The sequence below is a fragment of the Schistocerca piceifrons genome, chromosome 2 (genome assembly GCF_021461385.2).
Source record: "Schistocerca piceifrons isolate TAMUIC-IGC-003096 chromosome 2, iqSchPice1.1, whole genome shotgun sequence".
Taxonomy (NCBI): Eukaryota; Metazoa; Arthropoda; class Insecta; order Orthoptera; family Acrididae; genus Schistocerca; species Schistocerca piceifrons.
This window is the reverse complement of record NC_060139.1, coordinates 831,519,153-831,539,316: the sequence shown is the minus strand read 5'-3', so window position 1 is coordinate 831,539,316 and position 20,164 is coordinate 831,519,153. Positions and strand designations below refer to the sequence as shown.

Genomic DNA, 20,164 nt, shown 5'->3' with positions numbered 1-20,164 from the left:
GCTTAAAACATCAATGTAGGCCTGTGCTATGACAGCACCACGCAAAACCACAAGGGGTGCAAGCCCCCTCTATGGAAAACACGACCACACCATAACATCACCGTCTTCGAATTTTTTGTTGTCACTACATACGCCCGCAGATGACGTTCATTGGGCATTCGCCATACCTACACCCTGCCATCGGATCGCCACATTCCTCAATCCACAGAGCGTTTTTCCACTGTTCAATCGTCCAGAGTTTACGCTCCTTACACCAAGCGAGGCGTCGTTTGGCATTTATCGGCGTCATGTGTGGCTTGTGAGCAGTCACTCGATCATGAAATCCAAGTTTTCTCACCTCCCGCCTCCCGCCTAACTGTCATAGAACTTGCAGTGGATCGTGATGCAGCTTGGAATTTCTGTGTGAGTATCTGGACAGATGTCTGCCTATCCCACATTACGACTCTCTTCAATTGTCGACAGTCTCAGTCAGTCAACAGACGAGGTCGGCCTGTACGCTTTTGTGATGTACGTGTCCCTTCACGTTTCCACTTCACTATCACATCGTAAACAGTCGACCTAGGGATGTTTAGGAGTGTGGAAATCTCGGGTACAGACTTATGACACAAGTGACACCCGATCACTTGACCACGTACGACGTACGTAGTCCGTGAGTTCCGCGGAGCGCCCCATTCTACTCTCTCACGATGTCTAATGGCTTCTGAGGTCGCTGTTACGGAGTACCTGGCAGTAGGTGGCAGCACAATGCACTCCATAAGAAAAACGTACGTTTTTGCGGGTGTCTGGATACTTTTGATCACATGGTGTATTTAGGTGCGAATGATCACAATACCTGCACTTATAGCCATAACACCCTGTGTAATACAAGGCCACTTTAATAAGTGAAGAGAATTTTTTTTCTGCTCCATAAGTTGACAACACTGATCATAAAACGACATGCCTTAATTTACTCTTGTGCATTAGCTGTATTGATTCAGTGAATAGCTCCATCATTTCAAAATATTTTATTACGTGCATCCATGATGCATATGCACCAAAGAAAAACTAGGTCCCAGCCATTCGTTGTCTGTATTATGAAGTGACTAGTGTTGTAGATATTATTACCAGAATGTAGCTTCAGTATGTTGATAGCTATCTTAGTCTAGGCAACATTTACAATAAATCGCTTTAAAAGAGGACGTGTATCTGTCTGCGACGAAGTAGGCTATGCATTTTGAAAAAGAACAGGAACATAGAGATAGCTGAACGAATAATTCGTGATAATCGTCGCACCAGAATTGACGATATTTCATATGAATTGAAGATTAGTTACTCTTCATTTGAAATCGTCCGTGAATTTTTAAACCATCGCAAAGCTTGTGATCGTTGCGTGCAGTCTCAACTGATAGAGATAAAAAGGAACGGTTTCAAATTTCAGTATCACATTTAAAACATTCTGAAGAGGAACAAGAAGACTCTCAGTTGCGTAACAACAGTTGATGAGAAGTGAGTCCACCACTACGAATCAAAGAATAAGCGGCAGAGCAGAATTGGAAACACTCATCTCCGCCTAGAGCAAACATGTGCCTAAGTGAAGCTTCCGCAAGAAAGTTGATGTGACAGCAATTTTGAATGTGAAAGGTTTGTCGCTGATTCGTCACGCTCCTAACGGTCTAATAGTAAATACTGACATCTACTGCAAGATCGGAAACACGAAATCAAAACAAAGAGAAGAAGAAAGCTTTGAAAATATGTGATTTTGGTTTAGGATGATGCCCGCACTCATAAAGCTGCGAAAACAATCGAGTGCATCTAGGTTTTGAGTTGCTGGAACACTCCGCACAATGCTGATCTGGCTTCAAGAGATTTCTACCTTTCCACGATGTCGTTGTGGACTCAGTGGAAGAGCGGGTGTCAGTGATGCCACAGTTTCTTCTAGGGCGAAATTAGGAGACTTGTCAAGAGATGGACCAAGTGCAAAGAGTATAAGGGAGAAGGTGCGGAGAAACGATGTAACTAGCAACATTGTTTATCCATAAAAGATTTCTTGTTAAAAAAAAATAACTGACGTTACTTTTGTCCTGCCCTCGTGCCAAATCTAGAATACGGCGGTGATGAGCACAAGCCATGAAAAGACTGGGAGTTATCACGTAGGAATTAAAAGAACCATATTGACAACAAAAACTACTAGTCAAGAAATATGAGGTTAAGAGAAAAAGACAAGAAATGATGTAACAGTGACTGAAATTGACATAGATTTGTCACGTATGCAGACGACATAATGGAACAGGGGTGTTATTCTTCTGAGTACCTTGTGATAACGCAAGACATAGACGATGACATTATGGAAGATGCGTAAACGTCATCACGGAACGTGCATGGCGCATTTGTATTTATGAAGGTGAAGATCGTAGCGGGTAGGGAACCCCGGAGGAGGTCTTTCTCCAGCAGTAGAAAAATGTCTGATGATGATGGTTTCTTCATCTCAAACTTGTGGACAGGACACGGATTGAAGTTAAAAGTACTGAAACATGGCTTGGAATTACGCTCCCAGTGTTACACTGATTGTAATATGCACTCTAGAAATATACCATATCAGGAGACAAATAGTTAAGTAAAGAACATAACGACAGTCTTTTTTTCTGCTGCATGTAGTAGACTAGCTTGGTCCATTTTTTACGACATATAGACATAATGTTTGGGAGAAAACCACCAACAACATACAAACAGAAATTCCACTCCATGTTTATTACAGAAATTGCATTTATGGCATGTGTTCCAGAAAGAAGAACATAGTGTGAAATAGAACGACAAAGTTAAAAGCACCGAGTTTTGCCTTGTGTAGGACGACATAAAAATCTTCACCGATGGAACAACGGCGGCGATATTAATTGCTGGAATGGAGTCAATTGAGAGGTTGTTTGTGCCTCTTACATTTGTAGCTTTGAATTTACGCAGTGTGCCTTTTATCTCTTATATGGCGTCACAGAAAATACTGCTTGACTCCTCCTGCAGTTTGACTCTACAAATATTGGCGCAGATTTAATTTCTATTTGATTTCTTTTTCGTGCTTTTTTACGCAATATAGACTTAATCAAAATACCAAGTTCGTTGACGTTGTGAAGAATGTCTTATGACGTGAAAATGGCTAGATTCTTAGCCGAAACTAGTAATCCAGCCAAATAAAAAAAGGTTTCATCTGCGATGTTGAATTCATGGGTTTTCAATCCCTATCATACCTAACAGATTCACCACATTACTCTACCAACAAATTCAAATTAAACTTAATAACAGAAAAGAATGTTTTCTTCTGTTCCCCAAAGGAAAGAGTGTTTTATATTTCTCCGTGAATTTTTCGTTTTTTTTGTATGACGCGTATTTTTTTATGATATCGATTCTTATTGGCTGGTGACTGCAATCAGGTCTTCGAAGGAAGCACCTGAGAATTCACAACGTTCAGAAACACATGGCCCCAGTATGCCAATATCGAGAATTTGGAACCTAAAGATGGCGTATTGAATTGCCGAAACTGGTAGCGAAAATAAATTAAAATAACTTCTCATTTGCACAGCTGTTTTGCGAATTTCTTTGTTAAATATCTGATGAGCCACAGTCCCACGTCCACAATTGATCAACAGAGACTTCAGCAAAAGTGGTTTCCAACTGCTATGGTAAACATAAACCCGGTTCTAATTTTGAGCTTGTCTATCTTCTCTGTCTACGGGTAATATCGCTGTACAGATGCATAAAGAGTTGATGACAACGATGAGTGGTAACTCTGGTAACTCGTTAAGCGTTAAAGAAGAACCAGTAGTTCTACCACCCAATCACGATTCTTCAAAGAATCTAACTCCCCTTCATAAAACACCTTCCAACGCCCGATTACTTCGTAAGTAACTTAATTTGTTGAATATTTGACGTTAAGCATGTAATACTGGTTGTATACAGGGTGAACATAATGAAAGCGAAAAACTGGAGGGCCGGATTCCTGACTTAAAATGGAGGAAAAAAGGTCCTGAGAACATGTGTCAGAAAACGGACGGTTTGCGTGCAACGACAACAAATCGAATCAGGGCACAGTAAAGAGCTGCTTCGCATCCACAACAGATGTTCAGAGTAGCCTCCGTGGGATGCATTGCACGCTTTCAGACGTCGTATCATGAACTGCTTCGTCGGTAAAGAGGACAGGTGACAGAAACCTCGTAATTGTGATGGTTTGGAGCAAAAACCATTTACAAAATCCTTCGCGTGGAGGGAAATCCGCTGCTGATAATTCCTGCACTCGTGCATGTGATAGGGGTAGTAGCGGTTATCATGCAGGATCAGATAATCGTACTTTGGCTCACATCATGTTGGCGGGCCGCTTGCCTGAAGCTTGTATTAGGGTTCGTCTCAATGTCCTGTAGAACCCGGTCCTCCACATCTGGTGTAAGCACAGTCTGCTGCCTCTCTGCACGTTCATCGGTCTAAAAGGACCCATGATCACACAAACGCCAAAAAGGGCTTGAAATGTTGTGTGATATTGCCGGTGTTTGGGAAAGTAACCGTTTCTATCAGCTTGGCCGGCCGTACACAAACACCATCTCGGCTTATTTCCAACACGAGTACCGGACCATTCTGCTGGCGTCACTCACTCAGCCTGCAACACACAAGGAACACGTGACACATAGTCAGAGGAACTGTCTTTCGTCGGCGTCATCCACCGTGGCAAATATGCTTTTCCGAATACATGTTGATAGCACCTTTTTTCTCCATTTCCGGTGACGAATTCGTCCTTGCAGTTTGTCCGTTTAGTATAGTCTGGGTAACCTGCACGCTGCGAGATATGCCGGCTGAAGAAATATACACAGTTTCTAGCTTTAATACTTGACATAATCTGTTAAGACCTCTTAATGAGGTTGGACCTCTCAGTGAGTAGATTATGACAGTATTTTAAATTCCTATATTCGGTCGATAACTCTATGAAGTATTGAAAATCAAAGTTTCGTTGCCTCTGGTAGCCATTAGATAGGCAACCTGCAACTGGGAGTGAGTGACCGTTTAAGCTAGGTGCTAGCCTAAGAGTTTTGTCATGTTCCTACAGTTTAACGACCAGTGTGCTAGCTTCGGAAAGAGGAAGAACGGGCAGGCACGTATCAAATCCGGATTATCTTTTACACCAGCCAACGTGAGGGTGGCTTTTAGGCGATTTTCCACGCTCGTTTAGACGAATCTGAGTCTAGTCCCTATCTCTGCCGCAGAAAATATGATGCACAAACAGTTAGCATACGATAACACACTGTCATTCTCAACGGAGAGAAATCTTCAGACATACATGTAACGTCAGTTGTACCCCAAGGGAATGTTAAAAGACTATTGCTTTTGGTAATATACGACATTTCGTGGAAGAATTAAAGGATCACTTTTTCTGAAACCCCGTAATTTTCCCCATTGCAACGCAGAAGTTTGAAAATTTGCTCAAAGGTACCTACGACTTTAACCAGTAATGATGCAATAGCGTGGGTTCTTGAGATGTCACCCTATAGTTCGGCAACGCTTCAGACAGCAAGCTGCCGACACATGAAATAAAAAATACAGAGTTCAGAAGTTCGTGTGAGGTGTAAGGTGGGTTAATGATGTCAAATTGGCACTAAATTGCACCATAAGTATGTCCTACGCCACTGTGGACGGGTCACAAGCTGGGAAATTCGTTACCGCCCTCCCTCCATCTTCTTACCCACATTTCACCCCTTCTCTCAACATTTCGGAGAGGGAAACGAGATGGCTAACGTTGAAGTCACAAGGTTTTCTTATGGATGGCCGGACGAAAACATTTCGGACACACCGTCGCTCACACTCGATACGAAAAGGCATCTTGAAGTGGCATAAAGGGTATTCATTTACACACCTTCCGCAGTCGAAACAATAGACTGCAGTGCAATGTGCAACAGAACGACGTTCTTGATCACCTGTGCCATTGCTGACACCTTCCAGACGATTCAACCCTGCTATAAGCACATCGCGGGACTGCAATCCGGTTGAACGCCATCTGACCCCTTCGCAGTATAGCGCGACCGCAATTTTTACTCCCGTACACGGGGTGGGACCACTAGGGACCGTTCAAAATCATTCGACGATATCAACGTCATCCGAAGCAGCAAAGACTGTTTACGCTTTTTCAGACCCCCTCATTCGCGCCCTCCCGTGGCGTGATCACGGAGCGGTGCGTCATTGACACGTGCGTGGATAAAACGGCAATGACGTGATCACGGAGCGGTGCGTCATTGACATGTCCGTGGATAGAACGGCAACAGATTCTATTTTGCCTGGAGAGGAACTCACCAGTCCTGTTAGCGGCTGCAGCTGACTGAACGGGTGACGCACTTCTGGCGCTGCGAAGATCGACGTTGGCAGTCAACCTGTAACAAAAAATGACGTCATTTGTTTCATTTGGCTCACTTTATTTTTTTCCCTCCCTCCCTCCCTCTCCATCTTGTGTACTAGGAAATGTAACCTCACTGTTAGTTCTGAAGTCTTAGCCATCTTTGTTCGTTCTCATCACAAATGGTTCAAATGGCTCTGAGCACTATAGGACTTAATTTCTGCGGTCATCAGTCCCCTAGAACTACTTAAACCTATCTAACCTCAAGACATCACAAGCATCCATGCCCGTGGCAGGATTCGAACCTGCGACCGTAGCGGTCGCGCGGTTCCAGACTGTAGCGCCTAGAACCGCTCGGCCACCCCGGCCGGCTTTTCATCTCACATTAGCGGAATATAGGTTATTCATATTGCATTTACGTGGTTTATTTTTATTGCCATTCCCCTCATGTCACACGCACACACACACTTACACACACACACACACACACACACACACTCGCTCTCGCACTCATACACATACATTAGCAGTTCAGTAACTTTGTTTTCAATGAATGAGGATGACACTTCCACACCGTCGTAACTTTTGAATTCCACACTTTCGAATAAGGTGAATTGATTTTCAGACGGGCGTTTTTCAAGACAAGGATGCTAATCAAATATCAAGTCTTCTGGCCTAGTGCTTCCTATTCAGCGATTTTCCAGACTGGTTTTAAAGATTTTTCACTGTGAACGTCAACAAATATCACATCACTGTATCTACGAGCTCGCGGATGCCATCAGGTAAGTATATAGATCCATTTAAGAAGAAAGAATCCATCCTCTCCTTGCGTAGTTCACACAGAAAATACACACCCGGAGCATCCTAAGGCTAGGGTAAAAACGGTTTTTAGACAACCTGAAACATTGCCGAAATATTTACTTGTCTACGTTAGATTACGAGGGACACGAAAGCACACCATACGCTAAAGAACTGATTCCGCTTCAATAAATTCAGGAAGGAAGAATAGGAGTTACAGTCTTGTCTATGATGAGAACACTGAGGCTGAGCAGAATGTTAGGTTGGTCGAGACTGAGGAAGGCTGCGGGCTGTTTTCTTTTCAAAGTCAACGGAATTTACCTCAAGCGATTTAGAGAAACTACGAAAACCCAAAACTAGATGTCTGACATACAATTTGAACCCAGTATTTCAAAGAGAGTGTAAATTCGAATTTTTCGTAAGGTAAACTACTACAATACTCCCTTTATTAAGCTTGTATTACACGTTTTTAAGACCCTATGACTTATAAACATCGAGCTGTTCACACGGCCATTCATTAACAAATGGAAGTGAAGAATACGTTGCAGACAGTGGCTGTCAAATGTAGAAGTTCTTGTTTCGGCGCCCGTTGCTCAGTCAATTCTTGAACTGCTATATGATGAACTGAACCTAGCTGCCTTACTTGTATGGTGTACACAAGATTTACTCAGGCTGCGTGCTATGTGAATCTCTTTACACCCTACGTGCTTTCACATACATCTGACTAATTAAAGAAGTATAATTTAAAATGTACTCTACTACCGAATCCGACAGTGCTTCTCAACTGTTGAATACGTGTGTATCAGAAGTGGATGTGCTGTAAATCCTCATCTCCTCCTTCTCTTATCTCTGTTCATCACCTCCTCCCCGTTTCTCCCTGTCCATCTCCTTCTCCCCACTCTCTCTCCATCTTCTTCCCCCTCGCCCCCCTTTCTGAACTTTTTTTTGAGATTTGTTTATTGTTACTGCAAATGAAACCTCGTTGGAAATTTAAGTCGCTTAAAATGAATGGCTGAATCGGTTGAGACCACTGGTATGCGGCGTATGAAGGAGATCTCTTCAACTGCTGGATCTGTAAGGATGGTAGCTTCAGTGACAATATCTCGCATATTTTTAATTTGCGAAAAGGTTGGTTTGCAAGTTAGCCCTAAAAATAAAAAGGCACATTGTTGTGTAAACAATTTTTGTGTATAATTATACAGGGTGTTTGGAAACTCCCGTTACAAACTTGAGAGCTTATAGAGGGGAGTGAGTACATAATTTTTTTGAATGGGAATCCATTTCCGTTTCCCTGCTACAGGAGTTAGAAACATGTTTGCTAGACAGATTTTTAACAGGGTAGTCGTGGTGGTAGTGGTGGTGGCGGTGGGAGGGGGGGGGGGGGGGGTTGCTTACGTTGAATTGGATGATGGCATTTGACATGTATCCTACCTCTCTAACCTTGGCCGAGCCTCATTCACCTGCTTCTGAGTGTTAGAGAAACATGGTTGAGGGCACGCTTGGAGAGTGCACCTGATCTTTCTGTATGGCGAAGCTTTATCAAGATCGGTACGCACAACGTCTAACTCCATCGCATACCCTTTTTGCCACAATTACGCAACGGCTTCGAGAAAGGGCTACCTTCACAGTCAGTAAGCGTGACAATGGTGCTCCAAGGTGACGCTGCACACCCGAATTGGAAGAGGCCGTACTGCATCATGTTGAAGATAATCCGTCAACGAGTACACGAGCAACCGAGCGTGCAAAGTATATTGCTCTCAGCACCGTCTGGTATGTTATGGACGACCAACAACTACATCCATACCACCTCCAACACTCCACGCCACATCCAACATTCACAAACACGTGAATGGGGCTCGAACCAGGTGAGATAGACGTAGGATAGGCGTCAAATGCAGTAGCCAGTCCGACGTAAGCATCCACCCCGTTGCAAAATTACCTAGCAAACATGTTTCGCACGAATGTAGTATCTAAACGGTGCCTTCCAGAAAGACAAGATCATCCAGGGAATGCCGTAAAAACATTCCTCAGACCATAATGCTCCCTTCTCCGGCCTGGACTATTCCAACTATTATTGCAGGACGTTTGCTTGCAGACTTTCACGCCGATGGAGCGTAAAACGTGATTCATCTGTAAAGGCCACTTAGTGGACGTCGAGTTACGGTATTGGTGCACAAAATCCATCCTTCATCGATGATAAACAGCATGGGTACATGAATCAGGCGCCTGTTGCGGATACCCGTACGCAGCAATGTTTGCTCGATGGTCGTTGTGGAGACACTGTTGACAGCCCCTTGGTTCATATGGGCGGTCAGTTACTCAACTGTTGGAAGTCCACTCGCCCGTATACATCTCCGCAACCGTCGTCCATCGCCGTCATCTATAGCCCATGGTCCACCATGGCGCCGGTTATGGATAGCGCCATTTTGAAGTGCACGGTATACTTTAACCATGGCGGCACGCGAACGCTTTACAAACTTAGCGGTTTCGGAATTTTTCTACCCTTGGCCCGAAAGCCAATGGTCACGCCCTTTTGGACCTCAGGTAAATCGCTCCGTTTCCAGATTACGACAATGACTGCAATGTTCTGCGCCACTCCACCGCCGCTCTCCCCCCCCCCCCCCCCCCCCCCCGGGTCAGCCCCGCTCCGCGCCCTATATACCCTCCATTGCTAGTGCTGCCACCTGCCATCAGACTGGTCATTGCACGCTGACATCGAACGTAGTGTGTGACGACATTAATGTGAGTGGATCGTGTAGTAGTACAGATGTACATTATAACAAAAAGAATGCTCACAAATCAGTCTGTACGAAATACTGTTGCCATGACAGTCATATAATCCTACAGCGCAGCGATTAATACAACCCCGCAATTATTATTATTATTATTTTTTACTCAATGGGCAATGAAATGCTATATTACACTGAAGTAATCCAACATCACAAGATAATAGTTACTTGGGTAAACCACGGCGGAATAGTGAGTTCACTTGTTCTATCATCTCCCGCTTTTGTGTGACGAGTCACTTAAACAGCACGTGACACCAGGAGTTGGGTATGAAAATGCATACGACTGCATTACTGTCGAATCTCTTTATAGCGCGCAAACTGAGACTGCAAAGCTCTGTGAAAGCTAAACAGTATCGGATTTCAAGTAATAATTATGCTGTGCTACCAATTCGTTGCGTATAATAAAAAGGAACCTAAGAATATGAACATATGGGTGCGCTGTGGAGTACGTATATAGTATGCATTGCACCGCCGTGAAAGCATTGACCAGTAAGAATGAAATTTGTACCAAGATTTGGCGTCTCTTAGTCTAAAACAGTCACACCAAAATTCCGTTATTTGCACATTCAAAAAGGGAAAATGTAAAAATCATGTGCAGTCTTTAGTAGTGTGACGATAGTTCTCAGGCCGGCCGGAGTGGCCGTGCGGTTCTAGGCGCTACAGTCTGAAACCGAGCGACCGCTACGGTCGCAGGTTCGAATCCTGCCTCGGGCATGGATGTGTGTGATGTCCTTAGGTTAAATTAGTTCTAAGTTCTAGGCGAATGATGACCTCAGAAATTAAGTCGCATAGTGCTCAGAGCCATTTGAACCATTTTGATAGTTCTGATAAATTCTTCGAGATATCAGCACACGTATTCAAACCGTATAGTGAGAGCCGGCCGCGGTGGCCGTGCTGTTCTAGCGCTGCAGTCCGGAACCACGGGGCTGCTACGGTCGCAGGTTCGAATCCTGCCTCGGGCATGGATGTGTGTGATGTCCTTAGGTTAGTTAGGTTTAAGTAGTTCTAAGTTCTAGGGGACTGATGACCTGAGATGTTAAGTCCCATAGTGCTCAGAGCCATTTGAACCATTTTTTGTATAGTGAGAGCATCCCGAGCATGCTTCTCACATAAATCACCTAGCACCACAACTTTCAGCAAGTTAAATTATGCGTGTGTTTGATGATTGTGTTGATTAAAATGTGAGTTAGTGTAATCTGCGTTTTTCATTTGTAATAATATTTTGAGGCAAATCCAAATAAAATATTTAGTTAAAATCGTACATGTAGAGCACTTACTCTTGAATAAGGTAGAAAAATGTTGAAGAAATTAGGAACATGAACAATAATATCAAAATATATTTACTGACTCATAAAATTTGTCGTTAATATCGTGCATAATTCAGAAAAAAACAAACGTCTAAAAATACACAACTGCAAAAAAATTCTCCCACTAAACACAACTTAAAATTATTCTATCAAAGAAGAATATAATACACTTTTTTTCGTTGTAAGCTCCTTCTGAATCATACAGAAAGTTAATGTGTTTTAAATACTTGTTTTGCAAATAAAACTGCCTTTTCCTGCTGGTAGTTACTTAATTTATCCCAAACACGTTTCGCCTTCTCCTGTTCTAAGGCATCATCAGTGGAATCTATAACGATACAGTTTTGTTAGTTTTAGATTATTAAAAAGTTCACTTCGAGATTTTTTTTTGTAAAAAGTAGTTACTTACGATTTGCTGGTCTGCATTTCCACACATCTGGTCTGGAGGTCCCACTATCACTTTTGTCACTGCCATATAATCACATCTTTGTGTTCCCGCCTTCCACACACTGTACAATATTTACGTTGTGAAAAACAGTGTACGACCAAATAGTTGTATCGAGTGACAAAAGAACAATAGTCCGCCACCAAAAAGAGTGATAAAGAAGGTGAACAGTGTGTGGAAGGCGAGAACACAAAGATGTGATTATATGGCAGTGATAAAAGTGGTAGTGCGACCTCCAGACCAGATGTGAGGAAACGCAGATAAGCAAATCGTAAATAATTACTTTTTTACAAAAAAAATCGAAAAGTGAACTGTTTAATAATCTAAAACTACCAAAACTATCGTTATAGATCCCACCGAAGATGCCTTAGAACAGGAGAAGGCGAAATGCATATGGGATAAATAAAGTAACCAGCAGCAGGAAAAGGCAGTTTCATTTACAAAACAAGTATTTATATGCTTGCTGCGGAGGATGGCCTCACAAACAAACTTGTTTATGTGTTTTAGTTTATGTTTGAGTGTACAGTAGCTTGAAATTTCAAATCACCTTCATCAAATGTGATATGTAAGTTTCACGAACAAAGCACAGCGGAAGCACGCTCTTTCCTGCCTCTTCGCCATTCTTTTCCCTCTCCTCGGCGGCCACATGAGCGGCATGCGAAATATTGTAATGAAGTCTGCCAGTGGAGTCTGTAATGCTGCTCTGCGACGAGCACAGCAACAAGTGGGCAATGTCTGCTGCATTATGCAGAGCGACCGTAAATCAGAGCTGAAATAAGGAAATATGATTCACTGGGCACGAAAGCTAATTTGTACGTTTTCTCGAGTTCCTTTCCTTTTTACTTCTCACCCGTCTCCTTTATTTCTTTTGAGACAGCCACAGAACTCCCACAAGATTACATCTTGAAAAAAAAATGTATTACTGAGAACTACGATAAATTAAATGAGAACACCACTCCAATTATTTGCGATCAGAAGCTTATCCCCAAGTTGTCGAGAACGTCGTAGCATTTCTTTCGTACGTTAGAAGAAGAATTTTCTTTCCAGTATAAAGTAGGAAGAAATTGTCTTTCTGTTTTTTTTCGGTTTAAATTTGGATAATTCGTGAGAAAAGCGTACTTGCCTCAAAGTTTTAAACAGTTGCAATCAAATAATAAAGTAGTGCATAATCACCAACCCAAACGAACTGTGCTCCCGGAAGGACAATGGCACATTCTAGAAATACAGGGCTATTACAAATGATTGAAGCGATTACATAAATTCACTGTAGCTCCATTCATTGACATATGGTCACGACATACTACAGATACGTAGAAAAACTCATAAAGTTTTGTTCGGCTGAAGCCGCACTTCAGGTTTCTGCCGCCAGAGCGCTCGAGAGCGCAGTGAGACAAAATGGCGACAGGAGCCGAGAAAGCGTATATCGTGCTTGAAATGCACTCACATCAGTCAGTCATAACAGTGCAACGACACTTCAGGACGAAGTTCAACAAAGATCCACCAACTGCTAACTCCATTCGGCGATGGTATGCGCAGTTTAAAGCTTCTGGATGCCTCTGTAAGGGGAAATCAACGGGTCGGCCTGCAGTGAGCGAAGAAACGGTTGAACGCGTGCGGGCAAGTTTCACCCGTAGCCCGCGGAAGTCGACGAATAAAGCAAGCAGGGAGCTAAACGTACCACAGCCGACGGTTTGGAAAATCTTACGGAAAAGGCTAAAGTAGAAGCCTTACCGTTTACAATTGCTACAAGCCCTGACACCCGATGACAAAGTCAAACGCTTTGAATTTTCGGCGTGGTTGCAACAGCTCATGAAAGAGGATGCGTTCAGTGCGAAACTCGTTTTCAGTGATGAATCAACATTTTTTTCTTAATGGTGAAGTGAACAGACACAATGTGCTAATCTGGGCGGTAGAGAATCCTCACGCATTCGTGCAGCAAATTCGCAATTCACCAAAAGTTAATGTGTTTTGTGCAATCTCACGGTTTAAAGTTTACGACCTCTTTTTCTTCTGCGAAAAAACGCTACAGGACACGTGTATCTGGACATGCTGGAAAATTGGCTCATGCCACAACTGGAGACCGACAGCGCCGACTTCATCTTTCAACAGGATGGTGCTCCACCGCACTTCCATCATGATGTTCGGCATTTCTTAGACAGGAGATTGGAAAACCGATGGATCGGTCGTGGTGGAGATCATGATCAGCAATTCATGTCATGGCCTCCACGCTCTCCCGACTTAACCCCATGCCATTTCTTTCTGTGGGGTTATGTGAAAGATTCTGTGTTTAAACCTCCTCTACCAAGAAACGTGCCAGAACTGCGAGCTCGCATCAACGATGCTTTTGAACTCATTGATGGGGACATGCTGCGCCGAGTGTGGGAGGAACTTGATTATCGGCTTGATGTCTGCTGAATCACTAAAGGGGCACATATCGAACATTTGTGAATGCCTAAAAAACCTTTTTGAGTTTTTGTATTTGTGTGCAAAGCATTGTGAAAATATCTCAAATAATAAAGTTATTGTAGAGCTGTGAAATCGCTTCAATCATTTGTAATAACCCTGTACTTCTACATCTACATAGATAGTCCGCAGTCCACAGCAAGCCACGTGACGGAGGGTATCCCGTACCACTACTAGTCATTTCCTTTCCTGTTCCACTCGCAAATAGAGCGAGGGAAAAACGGCTATCTATATGCCTGGCCCGCCCAGTTGGCTGTGCCTTCTAACGCACGGCTTTCCGGATTGGGAAGGAGTGCCTGGTCCCCTGCACAAATCCGCCCGGCGGACTTGTGTCGAGGTCCGGTGAGCCGCCCAGTCTGTGGATGGTTTTTAGGCGGTTTTCCATCAGCCTCGGCGAATGTGGGCTGATTCCCCTTATTCCGCCTCAGCTACACTATGTCGGCGATTGCTGCACGAACAAGTTATCTACGTAAGCGTACACCACCATTACTCTACCACACAAACAAAGGGGTTTCACTCGTCTGGTGTGAGACGTTCCCTGGGGGAGGGGGGGGGGGGGGGCGAACCGCACAGTAACCCTGAAAGATTGGTTCGGTGTGGGGCAGCGGAGGGGTGAAGTGGACTGCGGTAGTCGTTTTGGGGTGGTTGACCACTGCGGCGGGGACGGAGCCTCTCCGTCGTTTTTAGGCCTCCGGTTAACATACAATACAATCTACATGCCTCCGACTGTGCGCTAATTTTCGTGGTCCTAAGCGCGATGTGTGCTGGAGGCAGTAGCATCATTCAACAGTCAGCTAGAAATGCCAGTTCTCTAAATTTTCGCAATAGGGCTCCTCGAAAAGAGTGTCACCTTTCCTCCAGGGATTCCCATTTGAGTTTCTGAAGCATGTCCGTAACACTTACTTGGTGTTAAAACCCACCAGTAACAAATATAGCAGTCCACTTCTGAATTGCTTCGATGTCTTCCTTTAATTCAATTCGACATCGTACGTACCCCAGACACTCCAACAATACTCAAGATCAGGTCGCACTAATGTCCTATAGAGGCGTCCTTAAAAAAAAAAAAAAAAAAAAAAAAAAAAAAAAAAAAAAAAAAAAAAAAAAAAAAAAAAAGGTTCAAATGGCTCTGAGCACTATGGGACTTAACATTTGAGGTCATCAGTCCCCTAGAACTTAGAACTACTTAAACCTAACTAACCTAAGGACATCACAAACATCCATGCCCGAGGCAGGATTCGAACCTGCGACCATAGCGGTCGCGCTGTTCTAGACTGAAGCGCCTAGAACCTCTCGGCCACACCGACCGTCCGTCCTTAACAGATGAGTCCCAAGTTCCTAGAATTTTCCCAATAAACCGAAATCGATCGTTCGCCTTCCCTACCACAATGCTCGTTCCATTTCATATCGCTTTGCAATGTTATGCCCAGAAATTTAAACTACGTGACTTGAGAGACTATGTGCTCAAGGCAAGTTTATTCGCTATTCTTTCATATCCCTGCTCCATAGAGGAAACTAAAACGTGATGTAAGAAATGTTTATTCATATTACTTTTGCTCTGAAGGCACGAATATCCCCAGCTGTTTCCTTTAGATGGACTAGATGACGCAGTGTTGTACTCACGTTGATCACGGTGTTTTGTTTGTTGTGGCACCGGTCGAATCTCTTGAGCAGCAAACCCTGTCTTTTATAGTCGTCAGTTTTCAACAACTGTTCCAAACCCATGACGCGTAATATTAGACATTCTTCAGTGTTAACTGTGATGAATAAACATCACAGAACACAAGCTCTGTTGGCTTTGTTGGAAAAAATATATGAGCAACGTGAACCTTATCCTATTTGCTCAGTTGTCGATGAAAGCTCTCATGGTGCTTTGCTTAACGTAGAACACAGATCATCATACTCTTATTTTTCAAACTGTTTGTCTCTTGAGAGACTTGTGGTATTTTGTCCTTTTATTGGGACTGCCACCAATATGATTTCTTTATGAAAAATCGGACCAGTGTGAGCAGGGTTCGCGGTCTGAGGATTCCGTACAAACTCAACTATGTATATTATTACGTACAGTCTTCTCGTCATATATGGGGTGCCTAGAAATCCTTCGTACTCGGTTCGATAGACAATGAAATCAGACACATCGTATTAATGAGTTTTATTACACAAAGGAAAAAGGCAGTACTTAACATTGAAGATTACACAGAAGTGTCGCAAGCAAAGGGCTGACATACGAAATAAGCATTATTCTTCAGAATAAACAATCACGAGTCGTTGCTACATAGAGTGTAGAAGCGAAATAACGAACTTTGACGCTTCTATCCAAGTCACTAGTCTTGAAGCTGGGCGTCGCCAGTCGGTTGCGGCGCTTATGTCCTCTTCACATAGAGGCCGCTGCTGTGGCGTTGTCATCCTGGAGAGGGTTCAGTCAGCGTGCGATTGGCTGACGTCTTCTCACAGCCATCTCTTCTCTATCGTTCCCAAGTGGCATACCGGCTCTTGACTTTACGCAGTAACATACATAGATTATTCATCAACAGATTTTTTGCAGATGATATGGTAATATGGGGTGATAAAGAGGTAGATGTACAGTTACAGCTTGATGCGTGGAAGGAAATAATGACAAGGTATGGATTAAAAATAAATAAAGATAAGAGTGAAGTAATGGTATTTGGAAGGGAGAAAGGAATCAACGGAAATATTACCTTGAAAGGAGAACCCCTCAAAGTGGTAGAAAGTTTCACTTATTTAGGGAGTGAAATATCTAGGGATGGAAGAATAACTAACGAAATTAATAGGAGGTTACAGAAGGGAGGCAATTTCTACCAAACAATAAAACATCTGATTTGGAATAATGAAGTTTCAGAAAGTGCAAAACTCCTTATGTATAAGAATTATTACATCCCTATTGTCACCTATGGTGGAGAAACATGGACAATGACAGAAAGGGACTGGAGCAGGGTGCAAGCAGGGGAAATGAAATTTCTCAGAGCAGTTAAGGGAAAAACAAGAATGGACAGAGTAAGGAATGTAGAGATTAAAAAGGACCTCAAACAAAAAAGTATGAGAGAAGAAATTGAAAGAAAGAGATTAAGATGGTATGGGCATGTTAAGAGGATGCATGGGCAGAGACTCCCCAAAATTATGGAAGAACTAAAGATAGATGGGAAAAGACCTAGAGGGCGCCCAAGAACACGGTGGAAAATGGGAGTGAGAATGTCTGTTGAAAGGAGAGGTGTGACCTGGCAGCAAGTGGAGGAAGAAAAGTGGTGGGAGGACCGAGCAAAATGGAGAGGACTCGTCAGCACCCAGACCCGGCAGTAGCTGGAGCGGGATGCGGATATAGATAGATAGATTTTGATGAATGAGACTGCTGTATAAATGTGTGTAACATAAATAGCCGTATCTTTAGATTAGAACTTAATTTTTTTACATCGGCAGGGGAACACAGACCTTAGTATTTTATATAAATTTCAACTTGATACGTTTTCCATTTCCGGCAGAAAACAGGTTTTAACAAACGGACAGACAGACGGACAACAAAGTGATCTCATAACGACAGAGAAACGGAACCGAAAAAGACAGACTTAGACATAAATAGCAATGACCCTAAGCGTTGAAATGGTACAACATGAGTTAAACTTAAGTAATAATTTTTCCACATTACATTAAGTGATTATGAAATGGAAAGACTCTATAACTGAATCGCTAATTTTCACATTAGGTCAGTCTACATGCAACTGAATGATCTCAATTTTATCATGCCGTACATGTTTAGTCTTTACTTTTTGGAAGGTACCATGAGTGGTAAGGTTAGTAGGTGCTGCTCTACAACTGTGCTTGTTTTGCTGGTTTTAAACCTGTTTTGTTTACAGTCTCGAATTTTCGCTAGCACAGCACTGTAAATATGGGCACACGTTTTCTTCATGTTCTGGTTAAAAAAAAAAAAAGGAACTACTTTAACACCAGCATCGCAAGTACACATGTAGAGCAGCGTCTAACAACCTCGCCACCGATGATGACTTACAAAAAGTGAAGGCGAACATGTATGACTTCATAAAATACGTTTTATTGTTGCAGGTAATTGGACGTAACGTGCAAATCATGAATGCAATATTTCTCGTAAATGTGGGTGACAGGACAAAAGAACTTAAAGGAATGTTTTTTTGTGCACACTGCCTTGTTATTAATGTTGGACAAATATGTCATGGCATATTGTCAACAGTATTATGTCAACATGTAATAAATCAAGATCAGTAGCGAGAAAAAGCATTATTCGGACAATTGGCCAGTAAGGAGTATAATTCTGGGAGAATGAGAATAGCTCTTTAATTTCATGTACCAACCAGATGAACAAGTACAGAAGCCTACAGTTTTTTTTTCTTGTATACATGCCTAGTGCGATTTCACCAACCCAGAGAAATTTTTCAGTTACAGTATTTTGTCGACAGGGAACCAACAATGTAAGGACATCTGTAGGGGCTAAGGCGTGTATGGCACGATCTCTAGGATTAAATAGTTTTTAAATAAAGTATGTAGATGACCTGCAGATAGGCTCTGACACGTAGGCCAGACTCAACTATCTGACTTCTGAATTTTATTTCTTGACTTTTTAAATTCTATTTCTTAATTTTTTAATTTTACTTACGTTTTTATTTTTTTAGTTGACAATATGTAGGTTTTCACATGTAATGGTCTTTTTCCAATTTTTAATTACTGCATTATACCCCCAAAATAGTGTATATGATCTCACAGCAAATAAATAGGAAATTCTACGGGCTGTATGGCATCTAGCACAGTGTTACGTATGAGAGCGCTTTGTAGTAGACATCATATCAGCTGAGAATAATATGTAATTACATATGCATGTCAAGCCATGTCAAATCATGATATTTGAATGTGAAACAGTTTTTCGTAGGAGAGCACTAACGTGCGTCTGTAATTGGATTAGCATGTCTAGTTTGTAAATTATGTCAGATCACGATGTTTTGTATCTGACAGGTACCGTAATTCATAGCGGCTAGATGAAAAAGGCTGTTCACGCGGAATGTATGACCAGGAACGCAAAATTATTTAAAATTACGTTATGTGCTTGAGTATCCGTATTTTAATATCTTTCCTTTGTAATTTAGAACAACAGGACTCGCACGAACGGATACACACTGTGAATAATGAGCGAGACAATTTCAAAAATGGTCGCGTATGACGAAATGTAATGATTTGAAAGTTACTATCTAAACCAAAAATATATATTGCTCTTTAAATATATTATGCATGCAAACCATTTATGTTTGTATGCTTTTAGAAGACAACCATATGCAAGTGTGACGCAAATTCTGTAACGGAGCAAGAAATGTGACTTTTTATTTAGTAATTTTATTATACTTAATGTTAATTGTGACTGGATAATAAAGGCCCTGCAATGGTCCTTCTTTTAATTCGGTGCGCCCATCGCATCTGGACATGAAAGACTTGTCTTATGTTCAAATATGTAACATTTACGCACGACATTAGTATCTGTATTTGTGTAATACCTGTACATTTGTTATTGTCATTTGCTACACTGAAGTCAAGATTAATAAAGGTGCTTCGACGCGTCCACATTTAAAAAGCGACACGCTATTGGCTGCGGACGTGCGCTTTCACATGAGAAGCGACGTTAGTGTCATCGATAGTTTCCTGGTGCTGTTTGCTATGTTGACCACCAGTCTGATTTTGACTTGGTAAGATGCACGTGTGGATTGTGACATTCATTCTGCAAACTTGCCACTTTGATGTTTATTATTAAGACCAGGTACTTTCAGTGGAAGTATGTATGAATCCAAATAATTAATTTCTGTTACTTTTGAACTGTTCATCTTAATTCCGATTTTGTATTCACTGTTCAATGACAATCAGGTACTGCTTTTTGGAAACGCAGTGGGCCAGGCTTGAAGATGAACCTGCAAGGTTCGAAACTAGTCGCCAAACATATGTGCTGCAACTGCTGACAGATTCGATGATAAACGTTTCATGAAACTGGAGAATACAAATG

The 20,164-nt window shown here is 42.3% G+C and overlaps 1 protein-coding gene across 3 annotated transcripts in view; it reads right to left on the bottom strand.

Moving 5' to 3' along the window:
• Positions 1 to 20,164, bottom strand: part of LOC124774986 (probable poly(ADP-ribose) glycohydrolase 2) — a 451,377-nt gene that overhangs the window by 229,744 nt on the left and 201,469 nt on the right. For all 3 annotated transcript variants that reach the window (XM_047249731.1, XM_047249732.1, XM_047249730.1), the window contains one exon: positions 6,301 to 6,377. The gene's annotated coding sequence lies outside the window, so the exon portion shown is untranslated. The remainder of the gene's footprint in view (positions 1 to 6,300; positions 6,378 to 20,164) is intronic.